Genomic DNA, 13,968 nt, shown 5'->3' on the forward strand with positions numbered 1-13,968 from the left:
CTTTGGTTCTTGAAATCACACTAGTTGACAATTGTTGAGGAGAGGGCCGATTTCAAGAAGTAGTGACTATTCTCTCAAAGTTCCAATTTTGTGGTGATTTGTGATTTCCATTTAAGGCATTCACTCTATTGGCGATAGGCTCTAAAACTCCAAGCAATCAACTACTACTACAAGGTAAGTATTTCTACTAGCTTTATTTGATTCATGTTCCCAATGCCATGCTAGTTAGGATATGAACCTTGGAAAAATAATTATTTGCATATATCTTAGAGAAACATAGATCCAATGTTTATTAGGGTTGCATTTACACTTAGGAAGTGTTAGAATGCTCAAAACCCATCAGAACTTGGTTCTATGAATCACGTAACAAACTCCTGTTAGTTGGACTCAATTTGATATGACCACTAGGGTCGGAATAACAACCATCTTACTAGTCACTACCGAAACAAGGGTAATGACACACTTTAATAAAACGGAATCAATTACTAGCTTCTTGGTAACCTTGTGACTTTCCCTGATCCAAGTGTGAGTCCTGTGCTTTCGGTAGTATATGCATCTACTACCTTTCACACCTACTCATACTCGTCCCAAGTATTGTCCCGCAGTCGACCAAGTCACCATACAAGAAAATCACACAACAATTTAACACATACGAAAGTGTCCAAATAAGCATAGAAATTTCCCTAGACTCTACTAGGATTTATTCATTGATCAATCTACAATCATAAATTCTACTTCAACTCGATTGATGATGGAAATTCCAGACGATGGGACAACTTCAAGAATTACACCAACCGTTCCATCATCCTGTCAATTGAAGGTGTACTTCAAACGTACCGTACTCCTATAAACGTTCTATTATTTTTTTTCAGACATAAAATAAAGGCATGACACCACTCTTACGATATCTTCTGATAGGTGTCATTCACTATCATAAGTCGTTTTCATTTGCTTCATTTACTCAATTCTCTACAAGTCTTCACCATGACCTTTTGTACACCCAAGCAAACGTTTGGTGTACCGGCGAGAATTTAATATAAGAAAGCTTCATTTATGATAAACGTATAAATCTCCTTATCCCTCCGAAACGTTTACATGCTAGTTCTAATATCGTAGTCATACGCTTAGAATCGTATACACGTAAGGTTTCCATATCCGATCGGCAACAGACCATAGATCCGAACAAATAATAAAATCATTTTAGGAATCATTCCTAAAATAAACTAGTGCTTGTGTCAATTTAGGTGTACTACCGATCATATTTTAGACACACTCCTCACAATAATTACTTAGCATTCTAAGTTTAAGTCTAGAAATTTCCTACAAATTCCTAGTTCGCTTAAACTAATGCTCTGATACCAACTGTGACATCCCCAATTTCACGGCTAGAAAATACCGATTTGTTTATGCTTTTTTTTTTTAAATCAGAGTAATCTTTTAAAGAAAACGGTTGCGGATATATGATAAAGATTTATCAAAGCATTTCTTTAAAGAAATGTATTTTCACACACCCGACTTCTCTCGGGCAAAGGTTCGCTTCAGAAACTCTTTTCTTCTCGTGATCTTTGGTGCTTCGGGACTCGCTTCGGGTATCGGGATGATACCGGGGCTTCGGGGGGTTAAAATTGCACATAAAACGATGTAATATGGGTGTAAGATGAGAGAATGAGCAACCAAACTCGGCAGGCCCTTCAAATCTATTTATAGGGCAAAACCTGCCCTTACCACGTCGTGACACCTTTTTCCACGTCGTGGGCTTGTTCGTCACTACATGCATCATCGCAAGTTTTATCTGGGGGGCTCCCGGAGGTGTCAGAAGACTTGCCACATCGTGGCACTGCTTGCCACGTCGTGGTATCTGACAGTTTTGGGGTTTCGTGCTCCGAACTTCAGAAATTCATAACTCTCGTATACAAACTCTGTTTTCGACGTTCTTTATATCGATGTGTACGGGAGATTATGCTCTACAACTCCCGTTTAGAATCCATTGGCTAATTTTGAATTTATTTTTAATATATTATAAATATATTACTTATATATTATCTTTAGTAGGCCGGGACAGGAAAACCCCGTTCGAAATTCATAATTCCTTCATCTGAACTCTGTTTCCGTCTGTCTTTTTATCGTTCAACTACTATCGAAGACATATTCAACTCTCGTTTAGATCACTAAGGATAGATATCTATCTACCTTAAATTCACTATTTACGTCGCGCTGGGTCGTGCTGGTTCTGTCGCAAAACTTCGACAGGTCATAACTTCTTCGTTATAACTCGGATTTTGGCGTTCTTTATATGCACGGAAACCTTGTGACATATACTACAACTTGGTTAAGATTTATCCTTCTAAATAATCTTCCATCAAAAAGTCATTTTTGATGCTTATCGTTTCTAAATTGACTAGCCCGGATCTACGGTCGTTACAACTATTATTACTATTATATATGCGTTAAACAATACATATATAACCCATAATAATAGCCCAAGTACTTATTATAAGTTCCTAATAATGTTACTATAATTAAATAAACGTCATATTAAAAATAGCATATGGTAGCTCACTTACAACGGGTTTTATAGAAACGCCGGGCTTTGCTTGGAGCAGCGTTACCTAGCCAAAAAGCTCTTCTTCTCGGAGCCGTCGAGCACTCCGGGGTTTCCGCCTCGTGCTAGAGAGAGGTTATAGAGAGAGAGTAACGAGAAGAAAGAATGGGAAAGGTGTGAAGAAAATGAGGGTGGGAGAGGTTCTATTTATAGGGTGAAATATGACTGAACTTTGTGCCACATGTCACCATCTGGTGGCAAGACTTGGGGAGAAAGCAATGGCCAAGATTGTGTTACGTCACCCATTTTCGCACAACACACTTTCGACTTCTAAAATATGTAACTTTCACATACGATCTCCATTTTGACGTTCTTTATATCCACGCGTAGATAAAAATATGATCTACAACTTTCATTTTGACTTCGTTAGCTAATACCTGACCGATCTTAAATTTATAAGTACGAGAAGATTTGACTGTTAAATGACCGCGAAAAATTCGTAACTCCTTCATACAGACTCCGTTTTCATATGTCTTTTTACCGTTGAGTTCCTATTACTAAGATATTCAACTCTCATTTAGGTTGCGTAAGCCAAGTACCAGTCGAACGAAAATTCGAGTTTCAGGTCGTGCACTGCTAAGTCAAATCTTAGAAAAATCATAACTTCCTCATAAGAAGTCAGATTTGAGTGTTCTTTTTATGGATGCTCTCAGGTTAACATATTCTATGACTTTCATTTAGATCACTAAGGTTAAAAGTCACTCTATCATAAATTCACTATTTACGTCTCCCTGGTGCCATGTCGGTTCCATCGCGAAACTTCGATGGGTCATACCTTTTTAATTATAACTTGGATTTTGGTGCTATTTATATGTAAGGAACCCTTGAGACATATTCTAAAACTTTGTTAAGATTATTTATTCTAAATAATCTTTTGGCGAATAGTCGTTTTCGACCCCTATTATCTCTAAATTGACTAGCCCGGATCTACGAGCGTTACAATTGATTTTTGTTGACTTTTATGGTTTAGTCAAGACATGGATTATGGAGACCATGGAGGGGTAAAATGGTATTTCACCATTTCCGAGAGTTACAAAAGAGGTAACCTAACTGTTGAGAGTTGTTGTTATAAAGATTTAATTAAAGATGATTATGATATGTATGCGGAGTCTAGACCTATCGTTGAGTATGAGACCTATTGGTTTACTTACGAGGTGATTCTTCTCACTATACTTAACTGTGTGGTAATACTGTGTCACACCCCCAAACTAATGATGGCAGAAACTTCCGGGGGTGGCGGACTTCATGTACAGTATCATAACAACGAGTACAATAGTGATCAAAGCAATACAACCAATCATAAATACAATTGGAAAAGAATTACATGGTTTCAAGTGTTACATATTTCAAAATGATTGATTACAACATGAGGTAAAAATAGTTGTTCAACGTCGTAGCGTTCCATCCTCAAAAGCTTGTGGTTACCTGGATTCGTTAATTTCCTAAGAATACAAGTAGTTTCTAAAAAATGTCAAGAATTAAGTTGGTGAGTTCATAAGCTTTTTGAATGAAATGTTTAAATAATTTATTGTAAAAGTAGAGTTGGTTCCAGGAAAATCCAACATTTTCCTTATGTAATGCATTGTAGTCTTAAAAATCAAGATCGAAGTGTACAAGTATTTTACCATACTTAAAGAAATTTATGCAAGTTTGAATCGACATAAACTCGTTAAATTTAGAAGTAAACCCGTAAATCTTATGTTTTGTTAATACCCCATGTGAGTTATTATAACCATACTATAAATCAGACGGTCTCGTAATACGACGTTCTTCTGGCATCGCAAGTTAAATGACACTTGTTACCCCAGACCTGCCGGTCTAGCTGTTGCATGCAGCTCGGGTGTGGGTTTGTTAGACCCAATATAGATCTATACACAACTATCACGTTCTCCCTACAAGAGACTCTGGTTACAATTTACATGACTTTTGATTTCGTTACTTTGGATGTAACGCGAAGTGAATGTCTCACAAATTTATTCATTAACAGATTTACGTGAACTGAACTGAAAACCCCTTTTTGTATAAACCCGGTAATTTATGTTCGTACCCCGTTTATATGAATTGAAAACCTCTGGTAATGAGTTTGAAATATACTTCAAACATAAAATATACCTAGTATAGTTTAACATAACTGTTTGTAATGTATATGAAACATAAACGATACCTTCTATAGTTTATCCAAAACGTTTGCAATGCAAATGAACCCTATTTTATGTGAGTCGAATGTATAGCAAAAATATAACTATGTTTATCATGCCTTATCTTGTATTATTTGTAATGACAAAGGACTCTACCAATCAGTGAATATTTTCTATTATATAATTATACCACAACGGAAAAGACAGGTACAATATGACATCATCAAAGATTAACACTTTGCTCAACACGTTACAAAGTGTGATGAATGTTGTAAGCTGTTAACTTGTTTTTAACATTTCTGCACTCTTTTGGAAAAGTCACAAAAAAATCATACAAACTAAAAAACTGAATCCGTAAACACTGAAAGTTTAGAAAATGTGTCTAGTTGGTTCATAAATTTTATTATGATTTTTAGATGTCTCTAACTTGTGTTAAAGTGTCCATATTCAAAGACTGGTCCGAATTCGTAGCTACAGTGATAGGCAGTTTTGTAAAAATGACCATAAATTGTAGAAAAATCCTATGGACACGTGCAAGCAGTCATTTTAAAGGAATAAGCCTAAACTATTTTCACCTCATATAGTTTTGAATAATAGAAAGTTTAAGGTGCTCAAAATAGTTCGTGAATGAAAATTAAGTTTACTATTGAAAGTTGTTGTTTGAGTTTAGTTATGTTGTTGGTGATTTAACTTTTATTCTCCCCCTAAAACTTGAAGAAAATAGAAAAATGTGAGAGTAGGAACTCATATTAACTAATTTCAGGAGATGTATGATGAAGATAAGTAGTTTCCAAGTCAAGAACACTTGGGAGATTCTTGAAGATTTGAAGGTTCTATGAACAAATATGATGATGTTTGTGTAAGCAATCCATAATTTGGATGAAGGATAGTAGAACATTCATGTGTAAGAGAAGGATACTTACCAAATGTGGAGGAAAAACCCAAGATCAACCTTTGAATCTCGAATTTTATAGAGAGAAAGTGAGAGAGAAATGGGTCTTGCTTTTTGGTGGAGAATGGGTGAAGTGAGAAGAGAGAAAAGGATTTTTAGCCTTTAATCTAGATTCTTGCTGGAGAATGTGGATGAAAGGACAAAAAGTTGACTTGGGCTGATGGGAATAGTAACATAAAGCATGAATAGTGACATGGAGTGGGTATGGAAGGTTGCTTGTGTCATAGATTTATGGAAAAGTCAACACTCTATCACCAAATCTGACCCATTAGATATTATTCTTAGATAAATATTTCCTTTAAAATGTGCCCAAATTATGAGTTATTGATTGGAGGGTCTTATGTGCTTATATTGAGTTATGTGATATTATGCATTTTGTCTTTGTGATTTATTCTATATCTTATTATGTGCCTTACTGAGAAAGGATCGGAGGGTCCAAACCAAGTTGTCAGACCGGAGGGTCTTCATTGAAATACATGACCAGAGGGTCCATCCCGAGCTGTGAGACCGGAGGGTCTTCACTAAGACACATGACCGGAGGGTCCATACCGAGTCGAGAGACCGGAGGGTCCTCACCGAAACGCATGAGTGGAGGGTCCATGTCGAGTTATAGCTACGAGAGGCTTATTATTTGTGTATTTGGTATTTTTGGGAACTTACTAAGCTTCGTGCTTACAATGTTGTGTGAAATGTGTTTCAGATACCACTCAAGATCGCGGGAAGGTGTTGGCTTCATTGTACACACCAATTTGAGATTGTGTTTTTGAGGATTCTAGTATATTATCATACATTTTGTGGTCTTTTGTTTTGAACAATTTATACATTTGGGTTTTTTGAGAAATGTGATATTGGGTTTTATGTGGTTTTAAAAATGTAAAATATTTTTGAAAATTTAGAGTGTTATATATATATATATATATATATATATATATATAGATATATATATATATATATATATATATATATATATGTATATATATATATAGATATATATATATATATATATATTTAATAAATATTATTTTCAATAAGCAACGGACACATATAAGCGGTAACAATAAATAGTTCTCTTTTGAAAAAATATGTTTAGCATTTGTTCCGATGTGTGTTTAGAATCTATTGATTGAATGTGAAAAAATTAAAAGGGCATACATAAGTAAAATTTCGCCTGTTATATAAAGTAGGTTATAAGTACTTTGCTTTAAAATTAAAAAAAAAAATTATAAATATGTTGGTATTTTATGTTAGAAATGTGACGGATCTTTGCAATTATAGATAAATAAGTAAATTGCTATATTTTTGTTGATCACTTCAAGTAGTAGGTTGTTATAAGTACTATTCCATATTTCCAATAAGTTACACATAATAATCACAATATAAGAAAAATCATTAAGTTCAAAAAACCATAAAAGTTAAAAGCTTATGGTTTCTTCAAAAAATCAATAAGTCCACAAAAATATAAAGTCAAAAATTTGTTCTGGCATTCTACTTGAAGTAGCATGGCATTAATTTTATATGGAATCTAGAAACATACAATACGCATAACCAAATTCAAGAATCAAGATAGATGGTAATTGCTGATTACTTTCATTTTGATACCCCTGACATTTGTATCAACATGTGTATTTAGTACAATTTCTACCAAAATTTCACATAGCAACTAATTATATAGGGATAACTCTTTTCCTTAAAAAAGTAACAAAATTCAAAATTTTCTTGCATTTAACTCCAAAAATAGCAACGTACTCTGTTTACATCTTGCAGTTAACTCAAAAAAAAATCAAAAAATATTTTAGTAAAAACATTGAGGTAATCCAAATTAGAAACCTACTATTGCAGAAACATAATTAGATTCCGTCTCCTAGAGTTTGATTATGAATTTAATTCTCTTTCAAGTTTATTAAGATCTTCCTATTTGGGTTTAGTAGTCAATTTTGATATGAGATTCTTTATAGCTATCTTGTAATCTTTTAAATCCCATGAAAAATTACTTAGGTAAAAAAGGCAACATTAGAATTTAAGATTGAGATGTACTTAAATGGAATTGAAATAGAAAATCTATCACAATACCAAACTGTAACATCCCCAAATTTATGGTCATTTTAAAAATTTTATTTATGCTTATTTAAAAAATCAGAGTATTCATTTTAAAGAATAATATTGTGAAATTTGTTCCCCTAAAAACATGATAAATATATTATCAAAGCATTTCTGAAGAAATGTATTTTGTTTATATTAAAACTTTGGGATGCCATCGTCAATACAAAAACATAAGCATAAACAAACCTTACATTCATTTACACTAGTGATCTATATATCCTTTAATCTCTCAGTGTAATGTAGTTTCGTATCGACACTTGTGATACAAATAAAATGAGTGGGTCGGGTTGGGAAACCTAGTGAGTACATAAGGTTTTCAACCCACAATAATAAAGTGATTATGTTTCATCATCAAACAATTAACCCAGTTGCCTATCCTCATTATCTTCTTTATTCTTAACGATCTAGCCTAAAAATCTATTGGAATAGTGTCTAAGGCTGCAACTATATTTGGCAAGTATTTGACCCGGTTGTGCATGGTCCTTTAGGGTTGCCATCATCATAGCAACTTGACATGATGATTTGTAATGAGAGAAGAAATATTATTAATATATTATGAGAATAATATAAAGAATAATAATATTGTTATTTGATTAATATAAGTCATAAATTATATTAGGAATTAATTTGGTGACTTTAAGAGATTGATTGAATAAAGGGGTATAAACTGTAAATTGTATGATAGTTGTATTTTGAGCAGTTACTCCTTAGGGATAAGGGGTAGACGAATTTAGGGTTTGGAAGAGCCTAGAATTCGTCCAAGGCTTATCAATAAGGAGGTTGGATTGCTTAGGGCCTAATTATCCAATTAGGGTTTTAAGGGTGAAACCCTAGAACGCTAACTAGTATAAATAGAACCTTAGGGTTAAGAAAATCGGCACCCTTGGTATTGGAAAATCCATGGCCGACTTTTCTCATACTTCCCTCTCTCTCAAATCATCTTCTTGCTGAGTTGGTGTTTGTAAGCCATTAGAGGAGTGATATTTGTAAATCTAAGCTCCGTGGACAAGAAGATTCAAGCAAGTAATTCAACGTAATCTTTCAGATCTGATTTCTTATGTTATTATACTAGATCTATCAATCAAAGTCTTGGATATAATGCATGTTCAATTAGAGAAACCTAGATCCAAGAATTAGGGTTTGTATGTGCACATAGGAATGTTCTTATGGCTCAAACCCATCAGTGGTATAAGAGCCTTGATTGGTTTCTATTGAATTGATGCATTAGTTGCTTGCTTGTTAATTGCAAAATTCGACTTTTGTCTTTCTCCTGATGAACTCGGCGAGTCCTATAGTGGTACTCAGCGAGTAGGCCTCAACTCCGGCGAGTCCATTATGGTACTCGGCGAGTTCGAGCGTCAGAAGGAGCTAGTTTTGGGATTTCTTGTTGTTTATCTTATGGAAGCTTGCCTTTATCATAATGGGTCAATATAAATCTGATTTTAAGATATATTTGAGTATATCCTTGACCTAATTCAATATATTTACCAATTAATTGAATAATAATTTCCTTATGTGATAATTGATTGATTATTTTAATTAAATTGGTAATTGTTTTGTAAGAAACATTTAAATAAATCAAATATGGATAATTATGAGATTAAATGATTAATTTAAATTATTTGTTATTTGATCCTTCATATTTTGAAAAGTTTAAAACTTGTCCTCAAGTTTTGTGATTAAAAGTTTAATTTAGACAATTCAAATTTCAAATCCTAGAATTTTACAAGTTTAAAATTCAACCCTATACTACTATATGATTACAAGCTATATATATATATATATATATATATATATATATATATATATATACATATACATATATATATATATATATACATACATACATACATACATATATATATATATATATATATAATAAAAATGCTAGTCTTGCCGTCAGTAGGCCTCATTCACGAAGTCGGTCTATAAGGTGGGTAAAAGGTTGCTGCCTATAAAATGGAGCTTAATGGGTGTACACTCACACCCACTGTTTGCTTGACCGGTGGAGGGTTGTTAGCCGAACGGGTATGATAGGGCAACTCTATCTCCTCTTTAAAATTATAATATTAAATACAAAGTAACTACATGTTTTTTGAAATTCCCAATCTTAGTTACTTTAGGAAGAGTGAATTGATGCAATCCCATGAAATTACACTTTGCACCCTTTCTAAGAAGTTAGTGGAGCGTGTGTGGTTTACCGGCACACTAATTGGTTCTAAGCAAAGGTGGCAAAGGGTGATTCATTGTTTATCATAGTTCAATGGAGCATGTGTGGGTTACCGGCACATCGAATAGGTGATTGTTACAATGAAGGCACCATGTAGATTTGCATGGTTATTCACACCCACTTTGTGATCCTCAGCATCCTAGTCACAAACAAGAGGGGCATATCGAGATTTAAACATGCTATTGAAAAGTTCAATGAATCTCATCGAAAAACTAGGAATTCTTAATAAATTTATAACTTAAGGTTAGGTTTTCATGGTGGAGAATTAGTGAATCGTCATTCACTTACCTTCAAATTGTTTGCGTGTTAGATTACAGCATCCATTTACTAATATGTAAATAATGTTGTTGGATCATATCCCTAATTTTTCTTATTGGGTGATAATTAGGGATTCAAATTCTAATCAATCTTTGTCCTTTCTATTTGTAAATGTCAAACTCGAACAACGCTGCTGCTAGCTCGTTCACATTGATGAGCCTTTGCCAAAAGGTGACTTTCGATGGAACAAACTTCAACGAATGGATAAGATACACTCGCACGATTGCTCACTACGAGGACAAGGAGTATGTCCTTGATGAGAAGCTCGAGAAGATCAATCTAGAAATCGGTACTCCAGCTGAAATGACAGCTTTTGACACTCATAGCGAGCAAGGGGAATGGAAGATCATGGAGCGTGGAAGAATAAATCTAATCATGGGGAATGGAAGATCGTCGCCTGTGACCAAGATTGGAGTGTATTCTTTAATGCTTAATAATGGATTATATTTAGATTTGAATAATTGTTGCTACTCGCCAGAAATGGCAAGAAACATCATTTCGTTTCATGGTTTGTTTAGACAAGGATTTAGATTTTCTTTTAGTGAGAATGGTTCAATTTATGCTTATCTAAATGGTGTCTTATATTTTGAAGCAATGCCATGTAATGGAATTTATGAAACTGTTATGATTGTAGATAACCTAGGAAATGATGTTTTATGCATGGATTCTTCCAATAGTATGGATAGAGCATCCTTATGGCATTGTCGTCTTGGACATCTTAACAAGAAGCGCATAGCCCAACTCCAAAAGGATGGAGTGTTGGAGTCATTCGACCTTAGGGAAGATGACACATGTGAATCTTGTTTACTTGGAAAGATGACCAAGTCACCCTTCACTAGCACATGTGAAAGGGGTGAGCGTCTATTGGACCTCATACATACCGATGTATGTGGACACCTTAGATCAACCACAAAGGATGGGAACCGCTTATATGTGTCTTTTACCGATGACTATAGTAGATATGGGTATCTTTACTTAATCAAGCAAAAGTCAGAAACATTTGAAAAGTTCATAGAATAAAAAAATGAAGTGGAGAATCAATTGGGCAGGAAGATCAAGATGCTTCGATTCGATCGAGGAGGAGAGTACCTAAGTCTTGAATTCCACGACTATCTCAAAGAATGCAGAATAGTTTCGCAATTCACGCCACCAAGGACACCGCAGCTGAATGGTGTGGCAGAAAGGCGTAATCGAACCATGTTAGAAATGGTTCGTTCTATGATGAGTCGTGCTTCACTATCTATCTCATTCTGGGGGTATTCCTTAAAGACTGCCGCCCACATCCTAAACCTAGTCCCTACTAAGAAGGTTGCCAAAACACCTCACGAGATGTGGATAGGGAAAGCTCCCTCGTTAGCACATATCAAGGTTTGGGGTTGCGAGGCTTTCGTAAGACGAGATACTCACGACAAGCTTGAACCTCGTAGTGAGCGATGTATTTTCATCGGATACCTGCAAAAATCTGTTGGATATCTCTTCGATAGACCGAGCGACAATGTTGTCTTCATTGCGAGGATAGGGGTTTTCCAAGAGCGATAACTCATAAGCCAAGGAGACAGTGGGAGGCAAATCGAGCTTGAATAGATTCAAGAATCGATTGATGAAGGAACCCCCACTGCTGGCATTGAACCCGAGGAGGAAACTCCGGTTGAACCTATTGACCAGTCCTTACCTCTTAGACATTTTGAAAGAGTTAGAGTTCAACCACAGTTTTATGGCTTTCATATTACTACCGAAGGGGACATGTATATTAGTGATGGTACACTAATAAATCTAGATGAACCTAGTAGCTATAAGGAAGCCATGGCAGGCCAGGAGTCTGCAAAATGGAAAGAGGCAATGGACAGCGAGATCCAATCCATGTATGACAACCAAGTTTGGAATTTGGTTGATAATGTGTCCGGACGTAAGATCGTTGGGTGAAAATGGATCTTCAAGAAGAAGACCGACGTGGATGGAAATGTACACACATATAAGACACGATTGGTTGCAAAGGGCTTTACTCAAACTCCCGGAGTTGACTATGATGAGACCTTCTCACTAGTTGCGAAGATAAAGTCTATTAGAGTGATGCTAGATATTGCCGCATTTCATGATTATAAGACTTGGCAAATGGATGTCAAGACTGCTTTCCTTAACGGGAAGTTGGCTGAGGATGTTTACATGGCTCAGCCAGAGGGTTTTGTTGATCCGAAGCATCAAAATAGAGTGTGTAAGCTTGAGAAGTCCATTTATGGACTTAAGCAAGCGTCTCGCATATGGAATCTTTGCCTCGATGAGAAAGTCAAAGAGTTTGGATTTGTACAAAGCGAAGATGAATCATGTGTATATGTCAAAGTCAGTGGGAGTATAGTCATCTTCCTCGTTTGTATGTCAATGACATACTAATCATAGGAAACGACATCTCGACACTGCAGGAGGTTAAGTCCTAGCTTGGGAAGTGCTTCGCTATGAAGGACCTCGGAGAGGCTTCCTATATCTTGGGTATAAGGATAGTGAGAGAACGAAGTAAGAGAATAATAGGACTTAGTCAGAACACTTACTTAGATAAAGTACTAAAACATTTTAGTATGGAAAATTCAAAGAAGGGAGAATTACTGATACAAAGTAATGCCAAGTTGAGTAAGACTCAAAGTCCGAGTACTGAAACCGAAATAGGAGAAATGAGCCGAGTACCATATGCTTCCACAGTTGGCTCAATCATGTATGTTATGACTTGTACTCCCTCTGATGTAGCCTTTGCTTTGAGCATGGTTAGTAGATATCAAGGGAACCCTGGCAGAGCCCATTGGATTGCGGTCAAGAATATCCTTAAATAGCTTCGGAGGACCAAGGAATGGTTTTTAGTCCTCGGAGGGAGTGATGACTTAAAAGTGCGAGGGTATAGTGACACCAGCTTTCAGACCGACAGGGACAACTACCGTTCACAGTCGGGCTGGGTCTTTACTCTTAATGGAGGAGCAATAACTTGGAAAAGTTCCAAGCAGGAAACCGTAGCTGATTCAACGTGCAAATCAGAGTACATTGCAGCGAGCGAAGCGTTGAAGGAGGCAATGTGGTTGAAGAACTTCATTGGTGATCTTGGAGTTGTGCCTGCCATAAAGGAGCCTATGGAAATTTTCTGTGATAATGAAGGAGCAGTTGCCTTGACCAAGGAACCGAGGGATCGTGGTAGATCTCGTCATATCGATAGAAATTATCATTTCATTAGACATCAAGTAGAAGAAGGACACCTCGTGGTTAGGAGGATATCATCAGAGGATAACCCAGCAGATTCGCTTACGAAGGGACTGAGTAGGGTTAAGCATTTGCAGCATGCTAGGAGCATTGGACTAAGAAATGATATTAGATTGGATTAGATAATTTTAGAAACATGTAATAGATAAATGTAATTTAACATTTGATGAATAAATAAAGGAGTATTATTTATAAGTAAAGTTACTGTCTTATGTTGAATGTTTAACTATTGTTTCACTTTGCATATTTTGACTTCCAAAATAATTGAGTTTATTTAGAATAATCGAATTATTCAAACAGTCCACAATCGTTCATATGTTGGAAGTAGGTATGAATGAAGATTGTCATGAATTGGTATGTAGATTGTCTAAATGGTATTAGACATAGCAAA

The sequence above is a fragment of the Lactuca saligna genome, chromosome 5 (genome assembly GCF_052625555.1).
Source record: "Lactuca saligna cultivar CGN05327 chromosome 5, ASM5262555v1, whole genome shotgun sequence".
Lineage (NCBI taxonomy): Eukaryota > Viridiplantae > Streptophyta > Magnoliopsida > Asterales > Asteraceae > Lactuca > Lactuca saligna.